We start from the raw sequence: 15,567 nt of genomic DNA on the forward strand, positions 1-15,567 counted from the left end.
GTTTACAAAAAATTCTAAACCTTAAGCTCCATGATTCATTGCCACATCCCCAGTATTTAGAAAAAGCACATACAGCAGTTTATCAGTAAACAAATGAATAACTATATGAATTAGTTTAAGAAATTATGACTATTATCAGGTATGTTCATGTCAACAGCTCCCCTCCTTTGTTTTCTATTAATTTGCTAATAGAATTGCTTGAGACTGAAATTCTTGAGGTAATTTCTTTTCTAGTTTTAAGAGTTACTATGTTCTCCATGAAACACGAGCAGATTAGTTGGCAAGGACATTCAACTTGCAACACCACTTGCTATTAAATGCTCACAAATGTCACAAGGCACATAATAGATGTGGATTTGGTCACTGCTGTCTGCTCATATTCTAATCATGATGGTGCTGCAAACTTCATGCATATTTAAGCAAGCATGGTGTATCTCACCACAATGGTTATGGACTTCATGGAAAAGTAAACAAAATGGTGTATTTCACCATGGAGACTATGGATTTTCCAGCCTCCATCCACCTCTGCTCAGTTTGACATTGCTCTTATTTCAGGACATTCATTATAACAGCATTAAAATGAAACTATATATATATATATATATGCATATATATATCTCACATATATAAAAGTTGTGTAACTATCTGTGACACATTTCCAATAAGGCTTTTATAGCATATTTTTAAAACTAACTTTTCAGTCAAGCATTTTTGTGCACATTTTCAGAAAAGTAATGTGATACCATGTATCAAGAATCCTATGCTTAACCACTAACTTCATTTTTCAACTTTAATTTGAAATATAGGGTAGAGAGATGACCCAAATAACAGATTAATAACATACAGTAGCAAAATTATACAAATGATGAAATTTATGCCTCAAAGATTTCACATACAGTTTTAGCACATCTAAATATCATGGCATATGCCCAGAATTAAATTGGTAAGAATGACTATTTAGTGACCATTTTCCTTTAGTATTTTTCTACTTCAGAGATTTAATATATTTAAATATTGGCTTAAATGAAAATACCTTCAGTTTTAGTCACAGATTAACTCATTATACCTTCCCTTTCTTTAGAACCTACTGTCATTGTCCTTATTAGCCATTTATTGATAATGATTAGAAGTCAGAATAAAACTAATACTTATAAGTATTTTATTAGTATAGAAAATATATAGTAGCCAAAGAACTAACAGTAATAATGTGAAGTGAAATTTGTGTTTTAAGTATTGTGTATGCCATGTCAAGATGAGAAAAACAATTGACAATCTAATATCTGGATTCCTTCCAAGGAGTTCCTTAAAAGTAGAAAAATATAACAGTCTAAATTTGTCACAAAATTAGCTGTGACTGTTATGTCATTTCCAAATGACAATCAGAAAATATTTATACTTAAGAAACTATATTTTATGACAAGAAACAACATGCAGTCTATTTCTGCTTCCATATTAGCTTTGTAGGTATAATGTGTCTGCATAAAGTTGAGTTACAACCTAGTTTTAATTCTTAAGAGAACTTGATCAGGAAATGTAAAAAGGAGTTCTTAAATGGTCTAAATAATAAAAAACATATATAGGGGGAAATGCTAAGAGATCAAAGAGAAAAAGGAGCAAGCCAAAGCCACCTTTACCTCCTTAGCATCTCTGTGGACAAGAGAGCAAGTTCCTGTTTCTTCCCACTTACATCCTCTCTCTGCCTAGTCAACATCCTTCCTGTCTGTGCCCAGCCATCTCACTTCCTGTTTCTGCCCAGCTATCTCACTTCCTGTCTGTCTGTATAGACCTCCAGACCTCTATGGTTAGCTAGTGGGAAGCTCCATTCTCTGGTCTTCAAACAGGCTTTATTTATACAAGCAAGACATCACTACAAGGAAAGCTAGAAACACTTAATTGTTTTAAAAGATACAGATTTTTATAAACATAGTTGTTCTGCAAAAATAGCCTATAAATATTGTATGCCGCTCCTTTTGTATACTTTGTTAAAAAGCTAAAATGCATAAAAAAGAAATCATAGAGGGTTTGTAACATGACTGTGATTAAATATTTTAGAATGTGTGAAAATAAAATTCAGAATAATTTACTGTTAATAAAATTTGACCATTTGATACCAGCATTAGGCTAATGTTTTTTCTAAGGAACGAAAACAGTATTTTTTCTAAAACCGAATAAATATCCAAAGCAGTAGATAAAAACATTGATTCAATGATATACATATAGAAACTTTTTTTTACACTTCGATATATTTTATATTCTATTAATTATGTTATATATTGCATAAGTAGATATTCCAAAAAGAAAAAAAACTGTAAAAAAGGGCATCTATTTGGTGTGTACATATGTGTGTATTAGCAAGTGTGTACATACAAAATGAGTAAATACATTCACTTATCAGTAGTAATACATCAATATTTGTGATCTGGATTAATGAACTGCTAGACCAAAAGACTGGCCAGCTAAATTATCCTAGCAACTTTCTTGTATATTTTATTTTGTTTTCCACCCACTTGTTACAAACTAAAGAACTATGAAATATTACCCTGTAAGTCCTCACCTTATGTAGACCCAGAGATTATTGTCATATTAGGACCCGTGAAAATGTCAGAGTGATGCTGAGATATATCTATGCTGTGACCTGTGGAGAGCTGTTCTGTGATATATTTTTGTAGCCATTTTGAAAAGAACCTGGAGAATAGTGTAATAACCATTAAAAGGGAAATTAGCCATAACATCCAGGAAGATGTATGGTTCACTCCCATTTATATAACTCTCGCTAATTCCATTTTATACATTTAGCCTGTGTCTTTATTGAAGCCACTGATTATAAGTTAATAGGAGCATTAACTCTTTCTTCTCCATTGAGTCAGTTAAACCTCATGATAGTCAAAATTTGTCACTAGCTGTATATGTAATAGTGAAACTTAATGAAATGAGTATAATTTTCATTAGGAAATACTTTATAGCAACCTTGACTTTGTCTTAAAATCGTATTTCAACTATTTGGCAAAGACTCTGACACTATACAAAGCTAGAAAAAGTTGGTGCAAATAAAACCATGATTTTATTTAAAATTAGGGGATAACCATTTTAATAAAATGGCAGCAACCACAGTCAAGAATGAAAAAAAGAAGACTAAATGTTCATATGCTTACATTTTCAGAATTTGCCCTTATTGATTTCTGTTTATGTTTGTAGTGTTGTTTGTTAATACATTTCTAGACCCAAACTACTGGCAGTTTCCAATGCTGTCTCTGCCAGATATAATCCCTATAACTTGGCTGGTTAGCAACTGTTTTACACTCAGAATGTGTAGAGTATCCCAAGAATGAACTGACTTGATGCATTACAAGATGCCACTCAGTAGACACCAGCATGTAACACCACTATTGTAAACCTTTATAAAACATTATTAGAATTATTGTGAGCTTCATGGACATAGGCACAGTACATTTGATGCATCTGAAGTAGGATCACACATATTACATTGCAAGATAAATCCAGTTGTTGAGAAGTGATTGAAAAATTATTTGTGCATGCTATAAATGAGAAATAATAGTGATTTTTTAAAAAAAGAACTTTTAAAAAGTCTTGATAATGTTAAGTATATGAATATTAAAGAACTGCCAGATTTCAACTGGTAGTTATTCATTATTTAATAGGAGAAGCAATGTAGACCAAGAAATACAAGGTGCTTTGGAGTGGTAGACACTGGTTACTGTTTTACTAAGTAAAATATCATTCAGTTTTACTAAGTTTTGAGTAAATATCATTCAGAATAATGGCATGTCATTGCCTAAATTGAACAAAATCAGGAAAGGCACTTTCTGTAGTTTTTATCCTTAAATGAGTAGTGTATCAGGCTTTCTTCATCAATTTAATAATTAAAAATGAATGAATGAGTGACCTTTCTGAGATTTCTGGTGATATTCTTATCTGGAAATTTGTGGTGACTTTTGCAAGTTGCTTAACCAAGTAGATTTCCCTCCCATGTAAATACTGTTACCTTTCTTTCAACAACTTCAGTCTCTTTATACTAGAAACCTAGTTACTGTGAGGTTTAGTGTCCAGTGAAGTCAATGCATGTGAATGTACCTAGGGTTAGTTTTGTTTCTTTTTGGTTTGTTTGGATATTTGTGAAGCAGCATCTCTCTCTTATAATTTGTAGACCAAGCTTGCCTGGAACTTGCTGTGTAGACCAGGCTGGGTCCAAACTCACAGTGTCTCTTCTCCTGCATCCCAAATGCTGAAACCAAAAGCATCCACCACTGTGCCTGTTTTTAAAACATACTTTAATTTGTGCCAAAGCCTCCTTTGACTTTGGGGATCAAGCACATTGTGAGTTGGCTGAAAGCCTGACAGCAGAAGCAGCAGTTGGAGGTATCCCAAGCAAAAATCACAGCTGGGGAGTATTAATGTGACCATGGTAGGGGGATAGGTTGTAATTTGGAAGTGTTCAGAAATCTGTAGTCCAGCTTAGCACCACCATGGTGGTCTGAGAGAGTTGCCTCCTTTAAAACAGAGTGGATTAGGAAGAATCAAAGTTCAGAGACAGGTAAAACTTGGCAAGGACTGGTCTGTGTGATGAGAAATGCTTCACACTCCAGCTTCACATCTAAAGGACAGGAAAAACAGAGAAATGATGAAAAATTACAGCCCTTGGTCAGAAAGGCTGCTTAGAGACTTGGTAAGTTTCATTAGTGTCTCTGACATTTCTGCCAAGTCTTCTAGCCATCAGGTATAACAACAAGACTTGGAAAACACCTATGAGTCACCAATACGAATTATCAATACCTCCATGAATTGGGTAGAGTGATGCAGTTTATACTTCAAGTACTCAAATGGCTGAATTTCAAGGCCAGCTGGCATGATTGGAAAGACCCTGTCTCAAAACCAATTAATCAACTATGCAGACAAAAATCTCCTTAAATGACAAACATATGAAATGAGTAGAATAATAGGAACAGCAAGAAAAGACATTAAAAACATGACTTAATTGTGAGTATAATCCTGTGTTTCCCACTCTGCTAAAAATCATGAAAACATTCTAGTACATAAAATGGTGGGTATCAAATCATATGACCTAATTATTAAGGGAAAACCTTCAGTGAGTGACACAGAGAAACATGGTCACTGTTACAAAGGCCAAAGGAAAAGAGAAGTCAAAATGTAAGAGGCCAGCAGCCTGGTGAGTTTGGCAGACTGTTGGTCCCTTTCAGAGTGTTCTCTCAGCTTCAGTGAGTTGTGAGGACAGAGCTTTGGAAAACAGAAATAGATACTTGAGTAATATAGTTTTTCATTAACTCAACATTTAATTATGGTTGGAAACTAAAATGATGGCATTGTAACAAATGTGGTTAACATGGAAGGCATGTTTTAATCAGGCCAGTGTCTGAGCCCATCCCATATCTGGAATGAAGTCTACCCATTGTTCTGAGACAGGATTAAGAAATACCAACAACATTGTCCTTTGAGTTCAGTATCTTCCCATAAACCTCAAACTCTCCCACTGTTTTTTCTGTTTACTATGCTTGCTTTCTTTTGAAACTGTAATTTGAACATGTTATTTCATATTTAATTATAAAGGCCCATTTCCCCTGGATATTGTCATTTTCCTTTTAAAAACATATTCAAATTGAGTTAATATTTTAATGAGATTATGAATTTAAATGAGTTCAGGGCTAATGACTATTTTGTAAAAATGATGGTGTTCTAATACATTAGCATATTGAAGAGGTACAATTTGAATAGAGAGTGGGCTGGCTGGTTGTTGTATATGTATAACCATTTAGTTAACTTTTTAATTAAACATTTATTTGAGAGAATTTTTAGATTAGAATTCAGTTATGGAATAATACAGAGATGCTGTGTATCTTTATCCAGTTCCTCATAAAGATACCGATGTTAGCAATGTTGGTACGTCATCCTTCTTGATCACATGAATCCCCATTCAGTCATTTCACTGCCTTGCTTGTCTCCTGGCAACAAGCAAGCCATCAACATTTCCATGATTGCACTATTTTGAGGATTCTATACAGATGAAAACATACAATATGCAGCCTTTGAGGACTGGACTTTTTTATTTAACTTAACCATACAGTGATTTATTTGGGTATTTCCTGCCTAATAGCTCCATGTTTTTTATTCCTAGTTTGTATTCCATGGTGAACACATATTTCAGTTTGCTTACCATTGAATGTTGAAGGATAGAAATGTGTGTTTTCTCTAGCATGGGCCTATGAAAATGTGTTTGCTACATTCATATAAAGATTCTGATGTGGCCGTAATGACATTTCTCTGGGATACATGCTAGGAGTATGATCATTGGGTTGTGTGGTAGATGTGCCCATAGTGACTAAACTATTACACATCCCATCACCAGTGTAAGAGGAATCCAGCTCCTTCACTTATTCCCCATCATGTTGCTTTCCAGCTGCTTTAATGGTAGTATAAAGGCATATCATTGCAGTGTTAATTTGCATTTCTGTAAAAGTGAGTGATACTGAACATGACTCTAAATTCCTATTGGATATCTGAATATCCTCTATAGTAAAACTATTTTCTCTCATTAAAATGTAGTTGCATTTTGAGCTCTTTCCTGTCTCAGTTAATTGTTTCCTGTGAGGTGTGTGGTTTGCAAACGTGATTCTTCTACTGTGTGATTTGTGGTTCTACTTCTGTATGTCTGGATGCTCATTTGATCTCATGCTCACAAAGAGTTTCTTTTGTTTCTTTCCCCAAGACACTGTCCACTTACCTATAAGTCTTAATGTTTGTAAAATGTGTGAAAGGTAGGTTGTATTTCTTTGTCTTGTATTTATTTGTCTTCCTTTTTGTTCATTGATGTCCAGTTTCTAGGGCACCATTTGTTGAAAAACTCCTCTTCTCCCTCTTAATTGGGTTCTCCTCTTAACTTGCATGTACAGGTGTGTCACAGTGAAATGGGCACAGGTCAGTGGATCTGCCCCTGGTTCTCTAAACATACAATTGAAATCCTGGTTTTAAAGTGCCCGGAAGATGCCTCTATGCCAAGACAACTTTCTGGAGTATTCTATCGATTTAACAAAGAAAAACTCATACTGAATCTATCAAACCTCTTCTAGAAAATAGAGTGAGCACTTCTCAGTTGCTGTTGCTGTCATTGTCCTTTAGAACTTGTTTTGAGAGAAGTTCCAGGTTCACAGCAGGATTGAGTAAAGGTTGAGAGACACCCTGGCTATGCTTTCCATACACTATTAATTTATCGTTTGGAGTGTGACATTTGCTGGGCTGTCCACATTGTCATATATCACTTTGACTTCAGTTCCACAGTTCAAGTGAAATTTGAGAGGCTGTTAAGTATTTTTTCCTCTGACTATTCAAAACTTCCAAATCTACGCACCATTTGATTTTATTTATCTTTATTTATTTATTTGTTTGTTTATTGTCTTAGTTACTTTTCTATTGCTATGATAAGACACCATGGCCAAGCTAACTCATAGGGGAAAAAGGTTATTTGGGGCTTACAGTTTCAGAGGATGAACCCAAGACCAGCATGGCAGAGAGCAAAGCAGCAGGCAGACAGGCATGGCACTGGGGCAGTAGCTGAGACCCTGCATCTTGACCCACAAGTACACAGCATAGATAATACTAAGAATGGCATGGGCTGTGGCACACCTGCTCCAACAAGGCCACACCTCCTAATCCTTCCCAAACAGCTCCACAAACTGGAGACAAATCTGTGCACCTGTAGGGTTCAAATCTATGCACCTGTAGGGTTATTCTCATTCAGTGCACAGCATTCATCTACTTACTCAGCATTCTGAATCCTTTCCTTGCTGCCCACATGTGTATGAGTAAAGGGGTCATCCACTGGACCATGGATGCCGTAACAGGGATAATCCTCCTAAAGAAATGTAACTCTCCCTTTCACAGCATCCTTCAGCTGCCAGTAGTTCCTCAGCTAAGAGTAGGGCCTTGAAAAACCCCCTGGAATTTTCAACTGAGTTGCTTTTATACAGTTCATGAGCGCAACAGCCAAGTCCTTTCTGGGAGGCAGCACTCTTCCCATCCAAATGCCTCCTTTTCACATTCCTTCTGTCTCATCTTAATGACTGAGCACGAGTAGTTGCTTATTAAGAAATTTCAGTGTGTTTTAAAGAACCCTTTTTGTATTACGTGTGTCTGTGTTTAAAAGATTTGTCTCTCCGTCTATGGCTTTTATTTTCATCTTCTTTATACTGTCTTTTGCAGAACAGGAATTTAAAATTTCCCTCTGGCTTATTGAAATGTACTTGACAAAATTGTATATAATTACAATGTAAAAATGTGGCAATTTATTACATATATTTAAAGCATACACTATGAACTATCTATAGACATGCAGCCTCATTACAATGTTTCAGTCAATGACTGACTATATATTTGAATATGCTCCCACATTGCCTAATGGTTCAGTCTCCTTAATTTGCATAAGTATACTCCGTGATGTTCACACAGTGACAAAATTGCTTAACAATACAGTTCTCAGAACATATCCTCATCATTAACTAATGCAAGTCTTTTGCATAATAAAATGATTATGATTATAATTATAATTAATTAAATTAACATATCTATCTCCCATAACTATCTTTTTTTTCTTTTGAGAGACTCTCATTGCCAGCATATCCAGTATACTAATACAGAGCCACAATGCTGTAGCTTTCTAGACTTAATCCTACAAAATTGTGACTGCGTTCTTTTTGCACAACACATCCAGATTTCTCCCATTACACTCTCCTGTAGCCACTGTTCTTCTCTCTGCCTTGGTATATTGAGCACTTTGAAATTCCACATGTAAGTGACATTGTGAAGTGTTTTCCTGTGTCTTGTTATTGCACTGAGCATAATCATTTCCAAGTCCACGCGCATTGCACGTCAGATCTCCATCTCTTTTAGTTTATGTGAAACCCTCGAAGGAGCCCGCCTCTTGTTTTTCAGGGCTAAAGCACACATGCTTATATATCGCTCCTTCTTTATCATGTGTCCACTGACTGACACATTGTCCCATAATTTGGCTGTTACCTGTTATAATGTTTCGATACTGTCCATGAATGCAGATGCTTCCTTGAGTGCTGATTTAATTTCCTGTGAGAACTTTGTTCCAGGAAGGATAGCTGGGTGATGTGGAAATTCAATTATTTTAGTAATATTTGGACTGTTTCCAATAACATGAAACAATTTGTGATCCCACCAGCAGTTTCTGCGGGGTTCTTTACCTCGCCATTCTTGCCAACACTTCTCTCAGAAACTGTCCTCATGCACAAACTCATAGTTCATTTTGATTTGCACTCTGGTTATGAGAGATGATTTTATAAGTATTTTCTGTATGTCTATTGGTCATTTATTTATGTTCTTTGGAGGAATGTTTATCAAATCTTTGGGGTTTTTTTTTTTGTTTCTACTTGACGCTAAAATTGTGTGAGTTTCTCATTCCTTATGTGTTCTAGATATTAACTCCTCATCTGAAATACCGTTGGGAAATATTGTCTCCAACTGCATGGCTTTCCTTTTATTTGTTTGTTTGTGTATTCTTGTTGTTGTACAGAAATGTATAATATATTTCCACAAGATTATTTTTTATTGGATATCATATCCTGCCCACAAATCATTGCCAAAAACCAATGGAATGCTTCCCCGTGTTTTCGATGGCTGTTTTGGTTTCAGACCTTACATGTAAATCTCTAATTCATCTTTACTGGAATTTTGTCTTTCTTTTACTTTTTATTATAAAACAAAATGAATTAATGCAACAAAAATATTTGACAAGCTTCAACAATTGTTGAATGTGAATAAAAGCTCTCAAGATTGATATAAATAAAAGGAATCTCTGTTAGTTTGATTAAAATGCAGGTATATAATATTCAAGTAGCATTATACTTGCTTGTAGGATGAAAATCACTCAGTAAAAACAAGTAAATAAACCACTAGAAATGTGCCTACTAAGGTCAGAACAACAAGAGAATCATTAGTCTTACTATTTTTTACTGCATGGCTAGAATTTCTAGCTGAAGTATTATTAAGATAAGTAAATTAAAAACTAACATATTCTGAGTCCACAAGTTATAAAACTGTCTGTATTGGCAAATGAGACATTCGTACATGTAGAAAACCACAGGGAATCTATCAGATTCTTTCTTAAGGTCTGTTTTTTTTCTGCATCTTTGAAACATATGCAAGTTTTATACTCATCTGTATCTGTCTGTTTTATTGCTGTAAAGAAAAAATTTTTAATTAATTTTATTTAAATTAATAACAATCTTCTTTCACATACCAATCCCAGTTCCCTCTTCCTCTGGTCTTCCTCGGGCAGGGTGAGGTCTCCCATGGGGGTCATCAAAGTCTGTGACATCCTTTGAGGCTTCTTGAGCAAGGTTAACTATTCCAGCAGAGATAATAGATAGTATTATTAATCCCCAGTGTTGCAAGTATGAAAGCTCTTGCCTGTTTTCTAGTTGGTGAGGAAGAGACTGTCTTATCTGATTTTTGGGAATACCTCCTGCCCTCTAGTTTAGCATGGAGGCCATTAGCGGCTTTCCATCACTGCTTCCTCTTTGAACTCTCATTCGTAGTTTGGGCCACCATCTATATTGGAATAAGGGCAGGACAGCTGTAGCGATGCCATCTTTGACAATAAAGGTACACATCTTAGTTGCTTTGGAGTCTAGAATTACTTTCAGAACTGCTGTATGATTTGAGCCTTCTGTTTTTTAAACCAACCTGGGCACTGACTAGCTTTCAGGAAACAAGGGGCGTGTGTCCCTTCTCTTCTGGCAGGGCTTCTGTCCTGCAGGTAAATCACACTGGAGGTCACCAGGTCCACCTGCAAGCTCTGTTTGTACAAGAGTTCCTTCCAGACTTTGAGGATGGGCTCTCCATCCCTACTTGGATTTGGTAATGTGATGTGTTGTGACCTTTGTGCTTGAAAAGTAATTTTAAGGGTGTGACTCATCTTGGAGTATATAAAACACAGTATTGCATTCTGTGTTTGGTATATGAATTTTTCCCTTTTTAAATTTAAACTAGAAACAAGATTGTTTTACATGTCAATCTCAGTTCCCTCTCCCTTCTGCCTTGCCCCTGACTAGCCCCCTATCCCACCCCTTTTCTGCTCCCCAGGGAGGGTGGGCCCTTCCATGGGGGATCTTCAGAGTCTGTCATATCATTTGGAGCAGGGCCTAGATGCTCCCCTGTGTGTCTATGCTGAGATAGTATCTTCCCTCTATTTGGAGTGGGCTCCCAAAGTCCATTCCTATACTAGGGATAAATACTGATCCACTGCCAGATGACCCATAGATTAACCAGACCTCCAAACTGACATCCTCATTCAGGGTGTCTCTAACAGTCCTACGCTGGTTTCCCAGTTATCAGTCTGGGGTCTATGAGCTCTCCCTTGTTCAGGGCAGCTGTTTCTGTGCGTTTCTCCAGCCTGGTATTGACACCTTTGCTCATCACTCCTCCCTCTCTGCAACTGGATTCCAGAGTTCAGCTCAGTGTGTAGCTGTGGGTGTCTGCTTCTGTTTCCATCAGCTACTGGATGAAGGCTCTAGGGTGGCATTTGGGGTAGTAATCAATCTCATTATCAGAGAAGGGCATTTAAGGCAGCCTCTCGACTGTTGCTTAGATTGTTAGTTGGGGTCAATCTTGTAGGTCTCTGGACATTTCCTTTGTGACAGATTTTTCTTTAAACCTATAATGGCTCCCTCTATTATGGTATCTCTTTTCTTGCTCTCCTCTTTCTTCCCCTGACTCAATCTTCCTGCTTCCTCATGTCCTCCTCTCCCCTCCTCTTTGTCCCTTCTGTTTCTCCTAACTCCTTCTCCCCTCCTCCCATGCTCCCAATTAGCTTAGGAAATCTGGTTCCTTCTTCTCCAGGGTAACATGTATGCATGTCACTCTTAAGGTCTTCCTTGTTTCTTAGCTTCTCTTGCTTCTCTGGCAGTGTGGATTGGAGGCTGGTAATCCTTTGTTCTATGTCTAAAATCCATATATGAGTGAGTACATAACATGTTTGTCTTTTGTGACTGGGTTACCTCATTCAGGATGGTTTCGTCTAGTTCCATCCATTTGCCTGTGAATTTCAAAATTCCATTGTTTTTTTTTCTGTTGAATTGTACTCCATTGTGTAAATGTACCCCATTTTCTTCATCCATTTTTCAGTTGAGGTGCATCTAGGTTGCTTCCAGGTTCTGTCTATTACAAATAATGCTGCTATGAACATGGTTGAACAGATGTCCTTGTTGTATGAATGTGCATCTTTTGGGTATATGCCTAAGAATAGAATTGCTGGGTCTTGCGGTAGACTGATTGACATTTTCCTAAGGAACATCCATACTGATTTCCAAAGTGGCTGTACAAGTTTACACTCCTGAAACTGAGAAGCTTCTGTAAGGCAAATGACACAGTCAACAAAGCAAAACGGCAACCCACAGAATGGGAAAAGATATTTACCAACTCCACATCTGACATAGGGCTAATTTCCAAAATATACAAAGAACTCAAAATATACAACGCTAGTCACCAAAACACCAAATAATTCAAGTAAAGAGTGGGATTCAGAACTAAATAGAGAATTCTCAATAGAGGAATCTAAAATGGCTGAAAGACACTTAAGAAAGTGCTCAACATCCTTAGCCATCAGGGAAATGCAAATCAAAACAACTCAGATGCCATCTTCCTCCTGTCAGAATGGCTAAAATAAAAAACACCAATGACAGTTTATGCTGGAGAGGACGTGGAGAAAGGGGAGCACTTCTCCACTACTGGTGGGAGTGCAAACTCTGAACAGCCACTTTGGAAATCAGTGGTATATGATTTAACATCATATTTAAACTGACATGTTTGTCATTTATGTAGAACCCTGGGAAGGGTTTGTAGCAAGACAGTAAAGATGAAGTAGAAAATAAATGTGAAGGGCATCAACTGAAATCCAGACCCACAATAAGATATGACTTGGAATACATGTGTAAATTGACCTATAATTAATTACAAAGCAGAAAAGCAGCTAACATACAACAGCCACTCTGTGAGCTTGCTAACTAGAGCCACAGCTCTGAGATCAGTGAAGGAAGATTCCCAGACAGATTTTAGATCCATCAGTGAAGGCACCTTTAAATAAGAGTGTATGGTTATAAAACCTCTCAAAGCCTAACTTTACAAATTTATCTTACGACTCTCCAAAAAAATTGTGCAGCATTGCTAAGATCTGTCTGATAAGCAATACAAAGTACAGCTTGTGGGATCAGGCTTAGTCAACTGTCAGATTAGAAGGTGCTGGCATTGTCTGTCTCATTAACAGTATTTACATAGTGTTTACTTTGTACCAGATAATACTTTTGGCAATTTGTGAACATCATCCGCTTTAATAGTCAAAACATTGGGCGAAAGGTAGTTTGCTAACACAGTTACACAAAGATTGTAACAAGCACATGAAGATTAAATTGTTCCAACATCACCCACCTAGAAACAAAAGCCAGATTTTCTAGCCAGGAAGTCTGGCATAAGAATCCATGCTCTTCTCCTCCATTCTGACATGCAAAATCCCTTCTATTAACCCTAATGCTACAGATTCAGGGAATTTTGGAGACTTGAACTTTCTGATCAGCCATTTCTAGCTTTGGCTACTTGAACTAACACGCTATTGTCTTTCCAGCTGAATGCTTTCTCTATCTAAGGGAGTCACTTTCAGGAATAACACTGACCATTAACTACTTTTATTCATCATGTAACTGTTTTTTAGGCGTGTAAGGTATAGGGAGTACTAAGAGAAAGAAAAAGGCACATTGAACCTCAAGATGCTGAAAGTCTGTCTGATACAGACAGAGAGCAGTCGAGGGAAGAGGCAGAGAAGCTTGCTTTGCCATCTGCATTCTGGAAGAACCTTTGGTGACAAGGTGTTTACTGTTCACTGCCATCAAAGCCGTTGCCAATCAAGTTGCTTGCTATTAAGCTCTTGTAACAGACCTAAGCAAAGAAGCTGTTGAGGCCAGAGGTTGTAAGGGAATTTTACAAGTTCTGTGCCTTGAAGGTAACTTGTCTGTTTACCTGTTTCTCCCACTGCTAAGTGTCAGATTTCCCATTTCTTAGGAGAATGACTGGCTCATAAAACAGTGTGCAGAGTTGGGTTTTGAAGTAGAATTATTTTCTTTTGAGACAATCTTACCGCATGGCTCTGGGTGGTCTGGAACTTGCTAAGTAGACTAAGATGGCTTGGAACTCAAAGATCTACTTTCCTCTGCTTCCCACATACTGGGATAAAGGCTCCACCTCAGCTGGCAAGTAAGACTTTATGACAACAACCCAAAGTTCAAGTTAAAATCTGCAATCACTATGAAATCAAAGTCAGCATCTGTAAATGTTTTTTATATAAAGAGTTTATCCACAAACAACCTGAAAACCACATATGGTTGTTCAGGTAACTCTTACTCTGTAGTGGCTCATGTCCACCTCAGCCTTAGCTGTGTCGTGTCTTCTCTTCTTTAAATCTTGTAGATACCGAGGTTTTTGTGTTTTCCTCTTCTCCTATATCCCAGAGTGACCAGGGGTTACCAGACAGCTTGCACATGTTTCACAGTTTACTCTGTACAATGAGACCTTCGTATGCAAAATATATTTGACCTTGAAAGTCAAATATCAGTCAGTTTCTCTGAATTGTAGCATTGTCCTGAGTTGCGGTGGATGAGGATTTGTCAGGCCTGAGATCATCATTTTATCCTAACCACTTACAGTAAGTGTCTTCATCAAACACAAGCCACCTGTTTTCAGGCTGGTGCTACCCAGCTCTTCAATTTCTAGAGTTGTTGAAAGAATAACATTGCTGGGAATTACTTTACATGGTTGGGTTGCCAATAAAATCTTTGTGTGTTTCTCACTTCATAAAAATAAACAGAGAAAACAACCTATAAACCCAGAACGTGCTTTAAACAGAAAGACAGTATGAAGTACATGGATATTCCATAGGGGACTAGCTGCAGTAGAGGAAGAAAGACAGGGATGACTATAGACGCTGAATTCACTTTGCAGAAAGTGTTCAGCTTCGCCTCTATTATCCAAGTAAACGGGATGCAAAGGCAGAGCCTTGGCGCAGCTTATAGGTAGATCTGCTGCCTTTCATCTTCTGTGTGCCCTAGCCAGGACTACCTGAAAGCAACTTAAGGTGTGTAACAGGGAAGCTCTGCCTTGTCACTGACCCTAACAGCAGCAATAGTATGGCTGGATCAAAACTACTTCAAAGCTTTGTGGAGGAGCTGTTTCCAGGACATGCAGTGATTGATTTGAAATAACATGATGAGAAAAACACCACTAAGATTTGTAGAGATGACAGAGTGTTTTAGAAGCATTGTGAATTATGATGAAGTCCCCTGTCAAGGATGGCTAAGAGCCAGCACACAGGAACTCAGTGTGTCGGGAATACATCTTTCAATTGTTTTTTGAGTAGCTGTTTGGCAACAGGATGTGACACTATTTGTTTATATACAAAGAGACAAAGTGATTATTGTGTGTGTGCTTGTTAGCCAGACATCATCATGTCACTTCAAGCAGAATATTACT

At 37.2% G+C, this 15,567-nt stretch overlaps 1 protein-coding gene across 8 annotated transcripts in view; it reads left to right on the top strand.

Annotated features, from left to right (window-relative positions):
• Magi2 (membrane associated guanylate kinase, WW and PDZ domain containing 2) overlaps positions 1 to 15,567 on the top strand; it is a 1,397,005-nt gene that overhangs the window by 760,803 nt on the left and 620,635 nt on the right. The window lies entirely within an intron of this gene.

The sequence above is a fragment of the Mesocricetus auratus genome, unplaced genomic scaffold, assembly GCF_017639785.1.
Source record: "Mesocricetus auratus isolate SY011 unplaced genomic scaffold, BCM_Maur_2.0 Super-Scaffold_100043, whole genome shotgun sequence".
NCBI lineage: Eukaryota > Metazoa > Chordata > Mammalia > Rodentia > Cricetidae > Mesocricetus > Mesocricetus auratus.